This window comes from Sorex fumeus, unplaced genomic scaffold (assembly GCF_029834395.1).
Source record: "Sorex fumeus unplaced genomic scaffold, SorFum_2.1 ptg000005l, whole genome shotgun sequence".
Classification (NCBI taxonomy): Eukaryota; Metazoa; Chordata; class Mammalia; order Eulipotyphla; family Soricidae; genus Sorex; species Sorex fumeus.
In genome coordinates, this window is record NW_026606062.1 from 2,122,349 (window position 1) to 2,143,636 (window position 21,288).

Genomic DNA, 21,288 nt, shown 5'->3' on the forward strand with positions numbered 1-21,288 from the left:
ACAAGGAAGTAGGATTGAATGTTGCCTAAATAAGACAAAAAAAGTGTCTCTTAAGCCTTACATAAGTTCCAGTTATTGAAAGGTTTAAACAGATGACAGATAGGGGATGCTTGCTTTAATTTGGGGAATTTGGGATGGGGGTTCATGTTCTATTGGAGACAGTATGGATATCCTCCGGAGCTCAGGGACTATTGCTGGTCCTGGGCTCTGAAATGATCTCAGACTGTGTTCTAGGGATCCACATCAATTGGATCAATACCTTTGAACCTCTGTCCAGCGGGTGTCCATAGCAAAGAAGGAGACAAACATATAAAAACACAACAGACTGTCCAAGCTTTAGGATCACCTGGATAGCCATAAGTGAGTTCACAGGCTGATCCATTTTTTTTTCAATACAACATTGCTCTGCTTCAATTTGTTACCAATTTGTTTTTGTTTAAGATGACAGAAACAATAAAAACAGTCAGCAAACACCTCAAAATTCAACAGGTACATTAAGAGCAGAGACAGATATTTCCCACAGTCCATCAGCAGACACTTTTAAAGTATTAAGTCCTCAGGGTTTCCAGTTTTATTTTTACCTATGTTGCTGTCTACATCTAGAAAAGCCCGAAGTGTTTTATTCTGTTCTTTCCTGGGCTCATCTTTGCTGTCCATTTATATTCTAAGCCCTATGCTGTTTTGCCCAGGGGACTATCCTGGGGTTGGGTTTCAATTGGGGGGATGATCTTTCACACCGTATAGGGTGCTGAATAGTCAGCAAGTCATATACCTTAGCCTTTGTGCTATCTCTCTGGTGCCGTTTCTATTTTTTTCTTATAATTAGTTAGCAGCACACAAATTGTGTGTTGAGGGGGATAATGTCGATTTGAGTTAACCATTTTTAGCACTTTATATGGTGGTAAGAAGTTCTCCTTTGTGGAGCTGTTAGGCTGTTCAGAGGATTTAGAGTTTTCATGAAGATTTTGAGTTTTCATTTCACAGTTTTCCTGTAAACAACTATGCAGAATTAACCTTGACAAACTCTCACTGACTTTGGTGGTGCGAAGGAGCCAGTAAAAGAATTGTGGTTAGAAAAATATCAACCTGTTGATAACAGAGATTGTAGGACAGTTGAAAGAATAGTTGTGACATCTGAGGATGCAAGATGGAAAGCTCTTATTTAAAGTTGAGTACTCAGTACTGAATCTTCTGGTAAGATTCTGTTCACAAGTTAGATGAGGTGTTTGGGTTAAAAAGAAGGCAGGCTTAACTGGAAAACAGAGAACAGGGATCAGAGAAATAGTACAGCAGTCTAAACTTTCTTGGGAGTACTCTTAGCAGAATGTAGTACAGAGTAGGAGGCATCCAGAATGGAAAAGGAGAAACTCCAAAATTGCAAGCACTTGGGGATGGAGCAATAGGAGAGCGGGTAGGGAGTTTGCCTTGCACGCGGCTGATCTCGGTTGGATTCCCGGGGCCACATATGGTCCCCTGAGCACTGCCAGGGGTAATTCCTGAGTGCAGAGCCAGGAGTAACCCTTAAGCATTGCCAGGTGTAACCCCAAAAGCAAAGTCTCAAGCACTTATTAAAATGTCCTAAAATTAGCCCTGTACAAATAAATGACAGCCTTTCTTTATGATTGAGGGTTACACCTGAAAGTGGTCCAGTGCTCCCAGGGGCTGTCCCTAGCGCTGGTGCGAGGAGATCTTGCATTGCTGGGGGATTGAAATCAATAATCAAAATTGAAATTGAAATTTTAAATTGAAAGAAAAAAATCAATAATAATAATAAAAAATTATAATAATCAAAAATCAATAATAAACCCATTCCCCTGGTAATATATACTATTATTTTGAAAGAGAGCTCTTACAACACTTCACCTAAAAATTTATTGCTGATAAAAATACCCAAATGCTATTAAATCTAGTTATAAAGGAATTTATGATGGGAATAAAGTAGAATAATCAAGATGTTTTAATTTTGTATGCACACCATACACATTGTTTTACTCTTCGAACCTTATTCTTGACCTCAAAGATACATGTATTTCTTTTGGGCAGGGAGAATGCATACCAAGTGATGCTCAAAGGCTATTTCTTGCTCCTTGCTCAGGAACTGTTTATAGTTGTATTGGGATATTATAATACTGAGGATTAGACATGCACATATATACTATGCAATATATGTGTCATAAATATATTACTACACATATACACACATTTACATTCATAAATATACATTTTATATTTATCTATTTATATTTTTATATATTTGTTGGAGGACCTATAAATTTCCCTGAGATAAAGTTTTCTTGTGGTATTATTCCAAAGTTAGCTTTAGTTTCTTTCCAATACTGAGTATTTGAATCTTCACAGTTTTAAAGAGTAAAATCTGAGAATGATAATCTTAATTTGCCAAATGGAGGATGAAATTAGCATAGGACATAATTTGAGAGCAAGTGCAAAATCACAATGACTAATTCATGTCCCTTGGAATAATTCTCTTTTCTTCACTTCAACCCATTCCCCTGGTAATATATTCTATTATTTTGAAAGAGAGCTCTTACAACACCACATGAGAATTTATTGCTGATAAAAAAAATACCCAAACGCTATTAAAATCTAATTATAAAGAGATTTATGATGGGAGTAAAGTAGAGTAATCAAGATATTTTAATTTTATTAAATGACTGTGGTGCAGAGAGAACTGATAACACCCCATTTCTTAGATATTCTGGTATGGCATAAGAACTTAGTAGCTGGAGACATTCTAGGTGCTGTATAAAGTGGTTGATGCAATTTCAGAAGTAACCCAAGAGTTAAAGAAAGGAGGGGTTTCATATTGTGAAAGAAACTCATGCTGTGGGCAATTCTGGAGGATGATTAATCAGTATTTAAGTTTGTTTGGGTAAGATATCCAATCTGTACAAGGTCCACCTGTTTTACTACTCTGTTGTATGCTTTATCATATTATACTTCTCCAAGAGTTCTGTCTCCACATGTGTGGTATAATAGTTTTCAAGGAAACCCCTTGAAAGCCACAGGATGAACCTCTCTTACAATGTCTCAGTGTTTCCCTTGGCTTCTTTTTCATCTGTAAGGTCCTGTCATGTTTATGCATCATATCATATACATAATTTGATAAAAATTATCTAATATAATATATCTAATATCCCGAGGCTGAGATCTCCAAGCCTGCTCGGTTCAGGACTGGGCATCCTCCACCCAGATCCCCCATCTTCCAGTAGCTAGACAGTTACACCTACCAACTGCTGTGTAACCCCATCAATGGCCAAGATCCAGAGACTATAAAACCTAGACCTCTTATTGTCTAGTCCTCACTCTCAGAGAACCTGACAGACTACCTAGACTATCCTGCTCACATATTTGTCTGACTGGGAGTACCTGTAAAGGTGATTAGAGGCTGCTCCAAAAGCCTCCATCCCTCTCAGGGAGCCAGCAAGGTACCAAGAGTATCCCACCTGCACAACAGAGCCTGGCAAACTACCCAATATGCCAAAAACAGTAACAATGATGGTCCTCATTACCCTGACCCTGAAAGAGCACCCAATATGCCATCAGGCTACACTAGCACATTACAGGGACGAATGGAGATGTTACTCGTGCCCACTCGAGCAAATTGATGAACAACGGAGTGATAGTGCTATCTAATATACACAGTGAGCATCAGATAGCTGCCTGACCTTACCCAGATCTGCAGCTCTATGAGAGAAAGGGATGCTTTGGGACCAAACATGAAAATAATGAGAAAGGGGTCTGGAGTGATAGCACAGCAAGTAAGGCACTTGCCTTGCATGTGACCGACCAGGGATCGATTCCCAGCATCCCATAGGATCCCCTGAGCACCGCCAGTAGTAATTCCTGAGAGCAGAGCCAGAAGTAGCTCCTGTGCATCGCCCGGTGTGACTCAAAAAGCAAAAAATCACTGTATCACTGTATCACTGTCATCCTGTCGGTCATCAATTGCCTCGAGCAGGCCCCAGTAATGTCTCCTTCGTCCTAGCCCTGATATTTTAAAAAGTGCCACATTCGAGACTCTTTCAGGGTCAGGAGTATGAGACCCATCATTGTTACTGGTTTTTGGCATATTGAGTACACCACAGGGAGTTTGCCAGACTCTGCCGTGTGGGCAGGATACTTTTGGTAGCCTGCCAGGTTCTCCAGAGTAAAACCTAGATAATAAGATTTATATGCTGCTCTGTTCTCTTCTGAGAGCAGGGTTTTATAGTCTCTGGGTCTTGGCCGTTGATGGGATTACACGGCGCTGGGGGCAGTTGGTGGGTGTGACGCCTGGAAGATGGGGGAACTGGGTAGAGGAGGCCCCAGTCCCAATTCGAGCAAGCTTGGAGATCTACACCCCGGATCCTGCACACCTGGGTTCCTCTGCTGGTTCATTCATCCGTGACGTTCTTCCGAATGTGTGGAGAGTGGTTTTAAGCAAAAATAATAATAATAACAATAATAATAAATAATAAAATAAAAATAAAGGGAAAGGGTTGAGAACTTGACTGTTACTTTGTAATATGACCTAGACAACAAATCTTAAAGATAGTCAGACTTATTCAGAGTGAGGAGTTCCATCCAGGTGGTATCATGCCTGTTCCTTTTTAAGCTAATAGAGCAGTTCCCTTTTCCTGGTTTCATATTACAGTGAATAAAGGTATAATTCCTTTAAATTCAGGAAAAACTTGTTTTGAAATGAGTATGCTATAGACATATAAAATATGTCTATATGCTATTTTATATGTCTATAGCATATGATTATTTAATTATTTGCTAATTTGCTAATTATTTTCATGCTATTATGTGTTATGTTAACATATACATGCATTTGCGTGTATATATTTGTGTATGTGATTTATCTACCTATCATCTATTTATCTATTTATCTATCTATCATTCATTTATTAAGAGTGTGCAGAAATGTGGGGTCAGGACATAAACTGGTTGTTCTAGTTAAATGAAGTGAGTAAAGAGGGAGGCAAGTGATTACCTGGTTAAGAAGAGAAGAGGGAGTCAGTCTCTCCTAGACACTCAGAAGAGAGGAGCAAACTTAGATTCTGGCAGGACTAAGAGAGTTAGTAGAAATTCTTGTGACAGAGTTGGTGAATATTATAGTATTAACTGTTGTATTTTAATTTACTTCTCTGTTTCGTTCTGAGCTGTAACACCTTTTCCCTCCAACTCAGCCTCTTAATAGGAAGTTTTATCCTCTGAAAATAAGAGAAGAGGAGCCAGTAGTAGTGGAGACTAAGACAGTAAAGAGTGAACGATGAGAAACAAGTGTTAGTTGACACTCTGGAGAAAATGTATCTGGTTGGAGACCTGGTACTTCCTCACACAGCTGGGTGATCCATATACCAGGGCCAGTTTCGTTAGTTTAGTAAACACCCTGTTCTCAACATGAGGTAACTCCCGCCCCCCAACCCCATGAAGCATTGATAATGTTTGGAGACAATCGTAGTTGTCAAAATGAGGATAAGGTGCACTTATATCTACTGAGTTGAGATCAGTGATGCTATTAAACATCTTATGATATTCAGGGAAGTTGCTCAAATAAAAAATATCTAGTCCTGCTATGGGTACAGCTAAGGTTAAGAAGTCCAGGTTAAAAAAAAATAATAAAAGAAGTCCCAGGTTAGAGACACTTGTCAGAAGACACAGACAATATACTTAAAATTCCTGGGATTTTTTATTGAACCTTATGGTTCATGGCATAAAAGATTCTGGATTATGTGATTTAGGAAATGCACTCTTTTATATTTCTTCACCTAATGAAGGGGGAGCTTGGTATATAAGTAGAATGAAAGGCCCAGTATTTAATACTGCAAAAAATAATTTAAGAGCCCTGGAGAGATAATAGAGTGGGTGGGACACTTTCCATGCATGTGCATGTGCATCAATTCAATAACCTTGCTGCATTTGGTTCCCTTGTCCGTGAAGATATGAATCCTGAGCACAGAGGCCAGAGTGAGAACTGAGTATCCCTGGATATGGCTCAACACACACACATACTCACACTCATTCACACACAGACACACAAAATACCAATAACAAGTAACAAGTAACTTGAGAGTTATTAATTTGAATGAAAATTGTTCTGGTAGTTGAATCTCTGATTCTAAACTAGATATTTTACATGCCTAATGTTTCTGTTATATGTTTTTCACCTTGCTTTTCTCACAGAGACCTTTAAGTAGGGCTCACGCCTTAGGAAAATATATACCAGAAAGTCACAAATGAAAGAGGTAGTGCTTCCCTTGGCTTTCCTTTTTTGATGTAGAGTTTATTTTGTCTAACTGGTTATTAATACAGGTCACTATATCATTTTAGTTCTATGAAATTTTTGGTGGAGGTCAAAGCAAGCTGTGCTCAGGGTTTTCTTCTGGTTATGTGGTGAGAAATTACTCCTGATAGGGGCCAGGGGACCTTATGTGGTGACAAGGATTGAATATGGGTCAGTTACTGTATCACTGTATCACTGTCATCTTGTTGTTCTTTGATTTACTTGAGCGGGCACCAGCAAGATCTCCATTCGTCCCAGCCCTGAGATTTTTTCAGCCTCTCTATTAGAGGCTCTTTAAGGATCAGGGGAATGAGACACATTATAATTATTGTTTTTGGCATATCGAATATGACACGACTAGCTTGCCAGGCTCTGCCATGCAGGCAGGATACTCTCTGTAGCCTTGTCGGGCTCTCTTGGAGGTAAGGGGTCAGTTACATGCAAGGTAATGTCTTATGCTGTGGAAGTATCTTTGAAATTTTGAAGGGAGAAGCTGACATTAAAGAATATCAAATTGGGTTATGATTTTACCTTTGAGAGACTGGAAAAATTAGGTTAACTGAGAATTCCGTAAAAGAGCACTTTGTTCAGAAGTTTGCATCAGTTCATGTTGAAATTTTCTTACATGCAATCTAAAACCTGTCTCTTGATATGTAACATTCCAAATTAGCACAGATTTTGCCAAGCAATTTATGGGAAAGATCAGAAGGAGAGGATGACTCATGAAAATATAGGCACAAACTTTAGTAAGACAAACTGATGGGATTTATGCCAAAAATAATATCACTATGGGGCCACCCTCGTAGATTTCTCCAGCATGCCCTGCCAAGTGTTCCCGTACTTGATTCCATGGTCCTGAATTATCAAAATCTACCATTTCGTTACTTGGGAGAAAGATCTTATGAGAGAAAATGTTATTTCAAAGAAATAATAGAAAGAGGAAGAAGAGATTCACGTCTCTGATTACATTTATCTTTCATATTGGAAATAAGAAAAGAATAGAAGCAAACAGCACCCGGCCCAGACAAGGTCAGACCTGAACACCTGAAGAACCTGCCGTCAGTACTCATCAATACACTGGCTCGGCACTTCACTCGCTACCTGTCTGAATGCAAGGTTCCGTCCCAATGGAAAACCAGGAGGACCGTACTACTGTTCAAGAAGGGAGACATCCATGACATTGGCAACTATCACCCGATCTGCCTATTGTCTGTCATCTACAAGCTGTTCACTCGAGTCATCCTGAATAGGATTGGCAGAACACTAGATGAAGGACAACCATGCGAGCAAGCAGGGTTCCGCAAAGGATTCAGCACCATCGACCATATCCACACGGTAACCAAGCTCATTGAGGTTTCTCGGGAGTTCAAGATGCCGCTCTGCTTAACGTTCATTGATTTAAAGAAGGCCTTTGATTCTGTTGAGACGGAAGCGGTCATTGAAGCCCTAGCCAATCAGGGCATTCAAGCCCAATACATCAGGATCCTCCGTGAGCTGTATTGCGGATTCACTACCAGGATCTCACCATTCTACAAAGAAGTGATCGTTGATGTCAAGAGAGGGGTGCGGCAGGGTGATACCATTTCACCAAAACTCTTCAGTGCCACCCTCGAGAACATTATGCGATGACTGGAATGGGAAGGAATGGGAGTGAAGATAGATGGTCGGCAACTATACCACCTCCGCTTTGCTGATGACATTGTTTTAATAACACCAAACGTCAGCCAAGCGGTACAAATGCTGGCCGACTTTGACCGTGAGTGTGGAAAGGTAGGACTACAGCTGAATCTTACGAAGACAATGTTTATGAGAAACAGCCTTGTTCCTGATGCCCCATTCGCTCTCAATGGAACGACCATCTCCGAATGCAACAGCTATGTGTACCTAGGTCGAGAGGTCAACATGAGAAATGACCTGGCACCCGAGCTGCGCAGGAGGAAGAGAGTGGCTTGGAACGCCTTCAAGAACGTCGAAGAAATAGCTAAGAGGACGAAGAACCTCCGGCTCCTGGCACATCTCTTTGATTCCACTGTTCTTCCTGCATTAACATATGCCTCAGAGACCTGGGCCCTAGGCAAACAAGATGAGAACGCCATTCAGGTCTCCCAAAGAAGAATAGAAAGAGCTATGCTTGGAATATCACGTTTCACTCAAATGAGAGAACGAATCCGGAGTTCTGACATCCGTCGACGATCAAGGATCAGGGACGCTGTCTCATATGCCAAGGTGTCGAAAATCAGATGGGCTGGTCACGTAATGAGATTTAAAGACGACCGTTGGACTAGAGCTGTTACTGATTGGATTCCACGGGATGTCAAGAGACCGCGTGGCCGCCCACCTACCAGATGGTCAGACTTCTTTGTCAAGATCATGAACGATCGGTTTGAGGCCCTCCATGTTCCCGGAGCGAAGAGATGCCATTGGGCTACACTAGCACGCGACAGGGACAAATGGAGACGTTACTGGCGCCCGCTCGAGCAAATCGACGACTAACGGGAAGTTAAGTGATAAGTGATAAGTGATAATTTCAAACTACTTGAGAATCTATGTTGAATTTTTAAACTAGAATTTTCATGCATCACTGATCAGAAGACTCACCAAGAAAGCAATGCATATTACGAAGTCTTATTCTTCTATTTTTCCCCATTCATTCTAAAACAGTTGGATTTTTAAAAAAATTTTATTGACTTACCATGAGATAGTTACAAGCTTTCATGTTTGGGTTATAATCACACAATGATCAAACACCTATCCCTCTACCAGTGCATTTTCCCCACTACCAATATCCCTGGTATACCCACCTTTTGCATCCTCCCCCTGCTTCCATGACAATGTTCTCCATACTTTCTCTCTACTTTTGGGCATTGTGGTTTGCAGTGCAGATTCTGAGAGGCTATCATGTTTGGTCCATTATTTACTTTCAGCACGTATCTCCCATCCCAACCGGTTTCTCAGACCATCATTTTCTTAGTGATCCCTTCTCTATACCAGCTTTCTTCTCCCCTTTGCCCATGAGGCAGGTTTCCAGCCAGGGAGCAATCGTTCTGGCCCATGCATCTACTATCTTTAGGTGTCAGCCTCATGTTATGTTGTTCTATATCCACAAATAAGTGCAGTCCTTCTATGTCTGTCCCTCTCTTACTGACTCATTTCACTTAGCATGATACTCCCCATGTCGATATCAGTAGGAATTTTTTACAGCTTGTACAGCTGTTTCTAAACAAATGGATATTATATCCTTGCAGAAATAATCAGTTAAAGGTTATTGAGTAATAGGAAAATATCTAGCACCTCGCTAAAGACAACAATTATTGTTGAATAATTTTTCTCAAATTTTTACCTAAAATTAGAGAATGTTTGTCTTCCTTATGTTGTTTTTTTTCATTTTATTTTAAAACTTATTTATTTATTTATTTATTTATTTTTTATTTAATCATTTTTTTTTATTAGTGAAACACCATGAAGTACATTTATAGACTTATAAATTTTGTGCTTGGGTTTCAGTTATACAATGATCAAGTATCCATCCCTCCACCAGTGCCCATCCTCCCCCACCACGGGTCCTAGCATCCTTCCCACCCCCCATCTCCCCTGGTCCCATCCTGCCGCTGTGGCAGGGCATTCCCCCTTGTTCTCTCTCTCTTCTCTTGGATACTGTGTTTTGCCAGAGAGGCATTGAGTGGCAATCATGTTTGGTCTATAGACTACTTTTAGCATGTCTCTCCCACTCTGGGAGGGTCTTCACAACACCCTTTATTTGGTGCTCTCTTCTCTATCTGAGCTTCCTTTTCACCTAGCACATATGGCTGGCCTTCCATTCATGGAGCAAAATTCCTGGTACTAATCTGAGCCATTCCTGGGTGTTAGTCTCCCATTTTGTTGCTTTATGTTCCCCAGATGAATGCAATCTTTCTGTGTCTATCCCGCTCTTTCTGACTCATTTCGCTTAACATGATACTTTCCATGTAGTACCACTTGTATGTAAATTTCATAACTTCATCTTTTCTAACAGCTACATAGTACTCCATTGTGTAAATGTACCAAAGTTTCTTTAACCAGTCATCTGTTCTCGGGCACTCAGGTTTTTTCCAGATTCTGGCTATTGTAAAGAGTGCTGCAATGAACAAACAATTGCAGATGCCACTTCGACTATACCTTTTTGCCTCTCTGGGATATATTCCCAGGAGTGCTATAGCTGGGTCAAATGGGAGATCAAATTCTAATTTTTTGAGAATCGTCCATACTGTTTTCCAAAAGGGTTGGACCAGCCTGCATTCCCACCAGCAGTGAAGGAGGGTCCCTTTCTCGCCACATCCGCGCCAGCACCTGTTGCTTTTGTCTTGTGGATATGGGCCAGTCTCTGTGGTGTGAAATGATATCTCATTGTTGTTTTGATCTGCATCTCTCTGATGATTAGTGATGTAGAGCATTTTCTCATGTGCCTTTTTGCCATTCGGATTTCTTCTTTGCGAAAGTTTCTGTTCATCTCCTCGCCCCATTTTTTGATGGGGTTGGGTGATTTCTTCTTGTGTAGTTTAACCAGTACCTTGTATATCCTTGATATCAACCCCTTGTCAGATGTGTATTTGGTGAATATTCTTTCCCATTCTGTAGGCTGTCTTTGTATTTTGGTCACTGTTTCTTTTGAGGTGCAGAAGCTTCTTAGTTTAAGATAGTCCCATTTGTCTATCTCTGTTTTCACTTGCTCGGCCAGTGGCGTGACATCTTTGAAGATACCACTAACTTCAATATCGTGAAGAGTTTTGCCAACTTTGTCTTCAATAAACATTATGGATTCCGGTCTGATGTTGAGGTCATAAATCCATTTCGATCTTACTTTTGTGCATGGCGTTAGGCAGAGATCTGAGCCCACTTTTTTGCATGTAGCCGTCCAGTTTTGCCAGCACAATTTATTAAAAAGGCTTTCCCTGCTCCATTTCACTTTTCTTGCCCCCTTATTGAAGATTAGATGATTATATGTTTGGGAGGAGATGTCAGTATATTCAACTCTGTTCCATTGGTCTGCAACTCTGCCTTTGTTCCAGTACCATGCTGTTTTGATTATTACTGCTTTGTAGTAGAGCTTGAAGTTAGGTAGGTTGATTCCTCCCATTTTCTTTTTCCCAAGAATTGCTTTAGCTATTCGTGGGGGCTTATTGTTCCATATAAATTTCAGGAGTGTTTGCTCCATTTCTTTGAAGAATGTCGTGGGTATCCTTATAGGGATTGCATTGAATTTGTACAGTGCCTTGGGAAGTATTACCATTTTGACAATGTTGATTCTCCCCATCCATGAACAGGGGATATTTTTCCATTTCCTCGTGTCCTCTTTTATTTCCCGAAGTAGCGTTTTGTAGTTTTCTTTGTACAGATCCTTTACTTCCTTAGTTAAGGCGATTCCTAGGTACTTGAGTGTCTGGGGCACAATTGTGAATGGAATTGTTTTCTTCATGTCACTTTCTTCTCTTTCACTATTTGCATATAGGAAAGCCATGGATTTTTGGGTATTGATTTTATAGCCTGCCACTTTACTATACAAGCCTATTGTTTCTAGGAGTTTCTTGGTAGAGGTTTTAGGGTTCTCTAAGTATAGTATCATGTCATCTGCGAATAGTGAGAGCTTAATTTCTTCTTTCCCTATCTGGATGCCCTTAATATCTTTTTCTTGCCTAATCGCTATTGCAAGTACTTCCAGTACTATATTGAACAGCAGTGGAGAGAGTGGGCATCCTTGTCTCGTCCCTGACCTTAGGGGGAAGGCTCTCAGTTTTTCCCCATTGAGGATGATATTTGCTGTAGGTTTGTGGTAGATGGCTTTAACTATATTGAGGAAAGTCCCCTCTATCCCCATTTTGGCAAGGGTTTTCATCATGAATGGGTGCTGGATCTTGTCAAATGCTTTCTCTGCATCTATTGATATGATCATATGATTTTTATCTTTTCTTTTGTTGATATGATGGATTATGTTGATTGATTTCCGAATATTGAAACATCCTTGCATCCCTGGGATGAATCCTACTTGGTCATGATGTATGATCTTTTTGATGAGTTGTTGAATTCTATTGGCTAGTATTTTGTTGAGAATCTTCGCATCCGTGTTCATCAGGGATATCGGCCTGTAGTTTTCTTTTCTTGTGGTGTCTTTGTTTCCTTTTGGTATTAGAGAGATATGGGCTTCATAGAAACTGTTTGGGAGAATTTCCGTTTTTTCAATTTCCTGGAAAAGCTTGAGAAAAACTGGCAATAGGTCCTCTTTAAATGTTTGGAAAAATTCGCTAGTAAATCCATCTGGACCTGGGCTTTTGTTTTTGGGAAGACTTTTGATTACAGTTTCAATTTCCTTGATGTGAATAGGTCTATTCAGGTACTCTGTATCTTCTTGCTTCAGCTTTGGGAGATGATAGGAATCCAGGAATTTATCCATTTCTTCTAGGTTCTCTTGTTTCGTGGCATACAGACTTTCAAAGTAGTCTCTGATGATCTCTTGAATTTCTTTAGTTTCTGTTGTGATATCCCCATTCTTATTTCTGATTCGATTTACTAAGGCTCTCTCTCTGTTTCTTTGTGAGTGTTGCTAGTGGTTTATCTATCTTATTTATTTTCTCGAAGAACCAGCTCTTGGTTTTATTGATCTTTCAGATTGTTTCTTTGTTTTCCATGTCGTTGATTTCTGCTCTAAGTTTTATGATGTCTTTCCTTCTGCCTGATTTAGACTCTTTCTGTTGATCCTTTTCTAAGGTCTTGAGCTGTGAGGTCAAGTTGTTTATGTGCATCGTTTCTACAGTCCTAAGATATGCTTGCAGAGCTATAAATTTTCCCCTTAATACAGCTTTCACTGCATCCCATAAGTTCTGGTAGTTTGTGTCTTCATTCTCATTTGTTTCCAGGTATCTTTTGATTTCGTCCTTGACTTCGTTCTTGACCCACTCATTGTTCAGCATCGAGTTGTTTAATTTCCAGGTGTTTGATTTTGTTCTCCGTGTCAGTGTGTGATTCACTTCTATCCTCAGTGCATTATGGTCTGAAAAGACGGCTGATACTATTTCTATCTTCCTGATTCTGTTGAGGTATGTTTTGTGTCCTAGGACATGGTCTATTTTGGAAAATGTTCCGTGCACACTGGAGAAGAATGTGTATTCTTTCTTTTGGGGGTGTAAAGCCCTGTATAGGTCTATAAGCCCTTTCTCTTCTATTTCTTCTTTCAAAGCCAATAATTCCTTGCTGGGTTTTGTTCTTGTTGATCTATCCAGAGTTGTAAGGCGATGTTGAAGTCTCCAAGTACTATTGTGTTGGAAGCGATGTCCTCCTTAAAATCTGTTAGCAGTTGTTTTAGATATTTAGCTGTTCCCTCATTAGGTGCGTATACATTTAAGAGTGTGATTTCTTCCTGCTGTATGTATCCCTTGATGAAGAGAAAATAGCCTTCACTGTCCCTTCTAATCTTTTTCAATGTGAAATTAATGTTGTCGGATACTAGTATGGCCACCCCAGCTTTTTTGAAGGAGCTGTTTGCTTGCAGGATTGTTTTCCATCCTTTGACTTTGAGTCTGTGTTTGTTCTGGCTGTTGAGATGAGTTTCTTGTAGGCAGCAGAATGTTGGGTTCTGTCTCTGTATCCATTTTGCCACTCTGTGTCTCTTAAATGGTGAATTTAGACCATTGACATTGAAAGAGAGTATGCTTATGGGGTTTTGTGTCATTTTCTGTAGGGTGTGTTGTGGTTGTAGGGTTTGTCTTGTCTTATAGTAGCCCCTTTAGGCCTTGCTTTAGGTTTGGTTTTGAGTCTATGAAGTTCCTGAGCTGCTGTTTATCTAGAAAATAGTGTACTGTTCCTTCGATTTTGAGGGAGAGTTTAGCCAGATAGAGTATTCTTGGTGAAGCATTCATTTCCGTGAGTTTTTTGACTATATCTTGCCACTGCCTTCGTGCTTGCAGGGTTTCCTCTGATAGGTCTGCTGTGAATCTAAGGGGTGCTCCTTTGTATGTGATTTCCTTCTTTGCCCTTGCTGCTTGCAGTATTGTGTCTCTATCGGCAGCATCAATCATTCTAACTATGATATACCTTGGAGTGTTTTTGTTGGGGTCTCTTTTAGCTGGCACCCTTCGGGCTTCTTGAACCTGAATGGCTGCATCGCGAAGCTCTGGGAATTTTTCAGCAATGATTTGTTTGACAGTGTTTTTTTCGTTGGGATTGTTTCCCTGAGCTTCAGGTAGTCCCATGATTCTAATGTTGTTCCTCTTGGAATCATCTGCTAGGACTCTGATTCTCTGAAAAGCTATTTTGAGGTCCCTTGCCACTGTTTGTTGTTCCGTGTTGGCTTGGTGCAGCTGATCTTCCAGCTCACTGATTCTCTCTTCAGCTGTGGTCATTCTATTTTTAAGAGAAGAAACTGAGTTTCTCATTTCATCTACGGAGTCTTTTAATCGTGACATTTCTGCTCTAATTTCTTCGCGTAATTTGGGATTTTTTCTGTGGTGTTACTGGCTGTCTGTCTGACTGTTTCATTGAGTTGATTGAACATCTTGATGACTTTGTATCTGAATTCTGTGTCAGAGAGGTCCCTTAGGTGAGTTGTATCGACAGAATGTTCTGGATTGTTTTTGTTGTCCTCCACTTGTGGTGGGGATTTTCTTTGTTTCTTCATATTGCTGAGTAGGTTGGGGACTAAATTCCTTGGGAACTAGATTCCTTAGAATGGGGAAATCACCTGCGGCCGCGTAAGTGGCCGCTGGCCGGAAAATAGGCCACGGCCACTCTGAAGCCACGCCCACTTCTGAAGAGGCCACACCTCTACGGAAAACTGGGTTTGAGATGAGATGAGTGCCGCGTGATGAGTGAAGAGGGGATGGCAGACGCTCACGGCTGCGTTTCTCCAGGCGTCTGCCAGGACGCCTGAGGTCTGTCTTCCTTATGTTGTAATTCTATTACTATTTGCTTTGTTTCATGTAAGATATTTTAGAGAAACTTGCTCTTATCATCCCACATTCATTCTCTACTTAACATTAGATCAATTTTTGTCTTTCATCATGGAAATTACAGTGACCCTTCTTTTTCCTGAGTAATGCGATCCAAGGAATTTATTTGAACGTCACTTGACCCTAGTTTAAAAATTTTTAAGATGGGAATAATGGTTTCCTACCTAAATATTATGTACAACTAAAAAGAAACATACACGATAATGTATGTGAAAGTGGAATATAAAATATGTGGTGAATTTAAAGATGGGGCTGGTGCGATAGCCCAGCAGGTAGGGTGTTTGCCTTGCAGATGGCCGACACGGCTGACCCGAGTTTGATTCCTCCGCCCCTCTCAGAGAGCCTGGCAAGCTACCGAGAGTATCTCGCCTGCACGGCTAATTCTGGCAAGCTACCCATGACTTATTCGATATGTCAAACACAGTAACAAGTCTCACAATGTTACTGGGCCTGCTTGCGCAAATTGATGAACAATGGGAAGACAGTGATTGTGACAGTAAATTTAAAGATAATAATTTCATTATTCCTAGAAACAAATTATACCCTGGAAAAATTGGCGTTCCTCAAGGACTAGCAGAAAATAAGGTTTAAAGTGAATGAAGTTAAATATCTGTGGACAGTTTGAAATTATTTCTTTTTCATATTAATTTGCTTTGTTGTTTCAACAGTCAACCTCACTGAGGCATTAGTTACTCTAATGTTATTTTGGTCCAAATGCAGTGGTTACCCAAGCCCCATAGGGGTTAATTAATCTCTAAAAAGAGAGGGGATGGTCTGTTGGTTAGGGAAAGCTTGTTAAGACAGTGAGCCCACTTCAGAGCCTTCCCACCATGAAAAACCTCTATTACTATGCATGTGTGCAAATGTGAACATACACGTAGACACATGCAGAGTTTCTTTCCAGTTAGCAAATATCCTTTAGTCTGTAATCTAGTCTGCAAAAAATGAGTCAGATGTGTCCTTACCTTCTCTCCATCTGAGTTCATATGAAAGAAAACTCTTGCATAATTCTTTGCTGATGGATAATTTTATGGGTGTTGGTGATTAGCTAAACATTGGGAGTGGAGGCGGAGGTTAGTGTCTAAAAGTAATTCCAAAGGGCTTTGTTATTTAATTTATTTTTTCGATAAAGAAGTCTAAACATCTTTGGAAAATAAATCATCCTGTCACCAGCATGACAAATGCAGTCACTTCCCTGTTTAAATCTAGCACATCAAAATGAAATAAAAGGAAAGAAAGTATAGGGATGTGTAAAATATAGCATGGATTAATCATCTGGGCACAGACTAGTCAGGCATAGCAAAAGCATCGACAGGTGACCATTGCCTTGAAGAACACATTGTGGCCCACCAAGATCTGACTTTAGACTTTGACTATCTTCTGTACTATGCATACTTCTTTGCACTTAAAAAATAAGAACTGCCTGAATTAGTCAGGACAAGAAAGATATATACCGGGACTGTCTGAAGACTATGGGAAGAGAGTTTGAATTTGAAAGATGCCCTGAAAGATAGGAGTTGAAACATTCTTGTCCACTCCTCTAACTCTGATCTATGCTTTGATTAAGGTATAAGCTTCATTCTTATTGGGTCCATCTTCAGTAATATGATGAAAACAGGAATCCTTCCAACATTTGGGTCTGAGGATATAGACATGTTCTGGAAGGTCAAAGTCAAAGTTTAGACAGTAGATAAAGTCACAAATATTTGAATGTCTGTATGTTTTGTGTACATACCTGCATGTCTCTATGTACAAAGTGTGTTGTCTTTAGTGGAAATGATGTGACTCAGAGTCTGCAATATGACTCTTTTCAACTTTTGCCAATGCTGCAAATACCCTCAATGGCAGTCACTGTTGGAGATGCAGAGACCCATCATTCCAAACGTAATATTTCCTTCCTAGAATAGCCAGCATCAGGATCTAATGACAGACTGAGTAGAGGATAGGGAAGCCTGTCTTGCACATAACAATTTAGGGAATTTTGAAATTCCCCTTTTCTCACTCCTCTTCATATTCCCTCCATGGATATTAGGTTAAAGATCGCATCCTAGGGGTCTGGAGTGATAGCATAGTGGGTAGGGCATCTGGCTTGCAAGTGGCGACCTGGATTCAATTCCCAGCATCCCATATGGTCCCCTGAGAACTGCCAGGATCAACTCCTGACTGCAGAGCCAGGAGTAACCACCGACCATCGTCGGGTTTAACCCAAAAACAAAAACAAAACAAAACAAAAATAAAGATCACATCCTAGTAGAGCTTTTGCATGTCCTAGGTTATAGGTACATTCCCCAAAAAACCACAAGATAATAGTTGAAAGTAAGGGGGAAGGAGAGGAGAAACCACTCTGTAGCCTACCAACCTTTGAGATATAGTAAAAGGAGAATTGGTCAAGAATTTGAGGAGACTAAATCAGAAAGAACAACATTATAAGATGATGTCACTTCTGCCTGATACACCCCCTTCATTCACTTTTATGATTTTGTTGTTTTGGAGGGAAGGAAAAACTTGCAAAAATATTTTGATGTCATGGTAAAAAAATTCTTCTAAAAAAAGTTCTGTGGAAGGAAAGAGAAAAAGTCTTATACACACAAGGCATGTGCTTTCCCCTGAGCCATGGTACGGCACCTTTATGTTAATGGCATAAGATGCACAGTCATTGCAACTGCAATAACAGAAGCTTGACTAGAGTTATTGGGTATCCACATGAGACTGAAAATCATGATAGATCAGCACAAAACTGCATTTTAATTTCATTTATCCTTGTATCACTCTGTTTCTGAGATGTGTAGATTCCAGACTGGAGAATTGAAAGATATTTGAGAGTTTATGTCAAGAGGTGGAGTGGATGCCTAAAAAAATAAAAGATAAAATAGTTGAAACAATAATTAACAAAGGGATATAAAACATAACACTGTTGTTGATTTTTCTGCATCAGTGAAATTCATAGTCTAATATTCTATTCAAAATAGTGGTTATAAGATGCCATTTTACTTTTATTGACAATTAAAAGTGGCCATTAATTTCCAATGATGTTTTACAATATTATTAATGGTTTTGTGTGTTTTAATCATGCTAGTATCCCATTTGTCTGTTTTAGGTTCTGTGTGTGCAGTGATGGTGGGAAAAACAAACTGTATGTACACAATTCCATAAAACAAAAAATAAAAATAAAAAAAGAGGACCGTAATTAAATCTTGAATTATTGCTTGAGTCAAAATTTTAACTGATTGGAGAAAGATGTTTCGAATTTGTCTTTTTGTTAGTATGATGTCACTTTATTTTGTATAAAACATACAGTCTGAAGGTGGGGAAGAGTGAATGAGAAGGATTGAGAAATAACTGAAGTTACATCTTGAACTTCACTGCAAGTAAAATTGGGTATCCACAAAAAATGGGGATGTGTAGTATAGACTAAACAATGATGCACTGATCTTCCTGCAGATGTGCTATGATACAATTCAAGGGTTGATATTTAAAATGAAGGTTTTTCATGTGGTATACATTAAATGTAATAATGGGGATACTGATTGTGAGAAATTTACACGGGTGGAGGGATGGGTGTTGGAGCATTGTATGACTGAAACTCAATCATGAAAGCTGTGTAACTGCATCTCACAGTGATTCCATAAAAAAATAAATTAAAAAAGAATTCACCAGACAAATCTGGCCATTTATATTTTGAGTATTTAATGAAATTTCCCAAAGCTCAATCATACTATAGTCATATTTCTCATGTCAAAATCATCAGTACCTTTTTAAAGTTCATTTCAGAAATACTTCTGGGCAATCCAGAGCAGAGAATAAGTTGCATTTCTTCCCGCCCAGCATGACATTTGACATTTCCTCTGGCAAAAGGTTATCATAAAGTCACTTTTTTTCTTTTAAAAAAAAAAATCTCTGAGAAGCTCATTATGAATGGTGGGAGTGGATGAAATCCCATGTTTAAATTCTCAAACTGTTTCCAATTAGGAAATGACTTCTGGGTTTCTCCCTTTCAGGTGCCTTTGATTACGAAGAAGTGCAAATATGCTATCCTAGAGAAATATGCGCCCTGCATCAGAGTCTACAAAGGCTAATCAAGTTCTCAGCTGGCTTCCATTTCTATACATTCCTGCCGACACACAGATGGGTCTTGAACCTAAGTGGCCTCTCCGTGTGTGCCTTTGCCAGATTCCACAAAGCTAAGGAAGGAACGCCCAGACTTGTTTTGGTTTCTGATCCTGCGGCATGGCCTATAGGATAGAGTCATTCCAGGGAGCAGCTGCGTGACCTTACAAAGCCCTGGCCTCGCTGTCCCTGGAGTTACTGTACGACTGTTGGTGTGGAGAGTTCTCACCATTGACAAATGATGCAGATCACATTTAGGTCTGAAGGCGGGAAGGGTCAAAAGTGAATCGTAGTTTCCATCAGTGTTTTATATGTGCTGTCATATCCAACGTTGACCTTTCTCCTGCCCCGTTGTATTTGGCTTCTGTGTACCGATGAGAGCCTTGAGGTTAACCAGAGGCGAGGTTACTCTTTTCTCTCATGGTCTTCACTCTGCAGTAATATGAATTTTGCCTAATACAGTCAGCTCTCTCTGCTGCAAACACACAAGGGCTTATGAAATATTTTGTAAGGATAAAAATAAATTTGTCTTTGTTTTAGAGGGTGGGGAGGAAGTTGGAGGTCCAAGGCTCTCTCCTACCTCCGTAATCAGGATAACTCCTGCCAATGCTCAAGGGACCAGAGAAGGTGCTTGGGATAGAATCAGGGTAGGTCATTTATAAGACAAGTGTCTTAAGCTCTGTGCTGTCACTACGGCAGCCCAAATTCCTTTTTGTTTTTGAGCCACAGATGGGGACTCTTTGGGTTCGTTCCTGGATTACTTCTCATGGGGTGCTTAGGAGATCGTGCAGTACTAGGCATCAAATCCAGATCTCTCACAAGTCAAACATGTCCATAGCCTTCTGAGCTATCTCTTTGGCACCAAAGACCTAAATTCTTAATATTCTCTGCAGGGCTTTCCTCTCTCTCTCTCTCTCTCTCTCTCTCTCTCTCTCTCTCTCTGGAATGTAAGGAATGATCATTTTAGTCTAACCCTAAGCCTGGAAGTCTTTATTTTTGAAACACACTGTACCCTTTATCCAGTTGTGTCAGCAATAGTCCTTATACAAGCAGTTCTCCTTGCTTACGTCTCTATTTCATTCATCACATTTCTCCAGGTGCATTTTTACACAGAACTATGTGATTACTAAACAAAATCTAAACACACTCCTCTGAAAGGATCCATTTCTTTTTCTTTCTTCACTGGGCTCTTGGGTGGAACACTATATCTGGCATAGAGTGACGTTAACAGTTATGTTAAGTGCTGGAAACATATAGGAAGTCACCTCATGCCCATTCCTACCTACACACACATTTTTTTAACTTCTCTTTGTCTGTCATCCATCCTTTTACAAGCCAAATAATTTTTCTCTTTTTTTTTTCTTCCAGATTTTGGGCCACACCCTGCTGTGCACAAGTGTTATTCCTGGTCCTGTGCTTAGGAGCAACCTTTTTTTTTTTTTTTGCTTTTTGGGTCACACCCGGCGATGCACAGGGGTTACTCCTGGCTCTGCACTCAGGAATTATCCCTGGCGGTGCTCAGGGGACCATATGGGATACTGGGAATCGAACCCGGTTCGGCCGCATGCAAGGCAAATGCCCTACCCGCTGTGCTATCACTCCAGCCCGTTAGGAGCAATCTTGGTTGTATTCAAGGGATACAGCCATATATGGTGCCAGATATGTCAGTTATGTTCAGTGGAATGCAAGGCCAATGCCTGAACACCTAAGTATTCTCTCTAGTTCTACAATCATTTATCTTAAACCATGATGATGGTGATGATGATGATGATGATGATGATGATGATGATGATGATGATGGCCAGAGCTATAATATAGCTGGAAGGGCATTTGCCTATTGACTGACCTGGGTTTGATCCCAGGCAACCCATATGTACCCAAGCACTGGCAGGAGTGATTTTTGAGTGCAGAACCAGA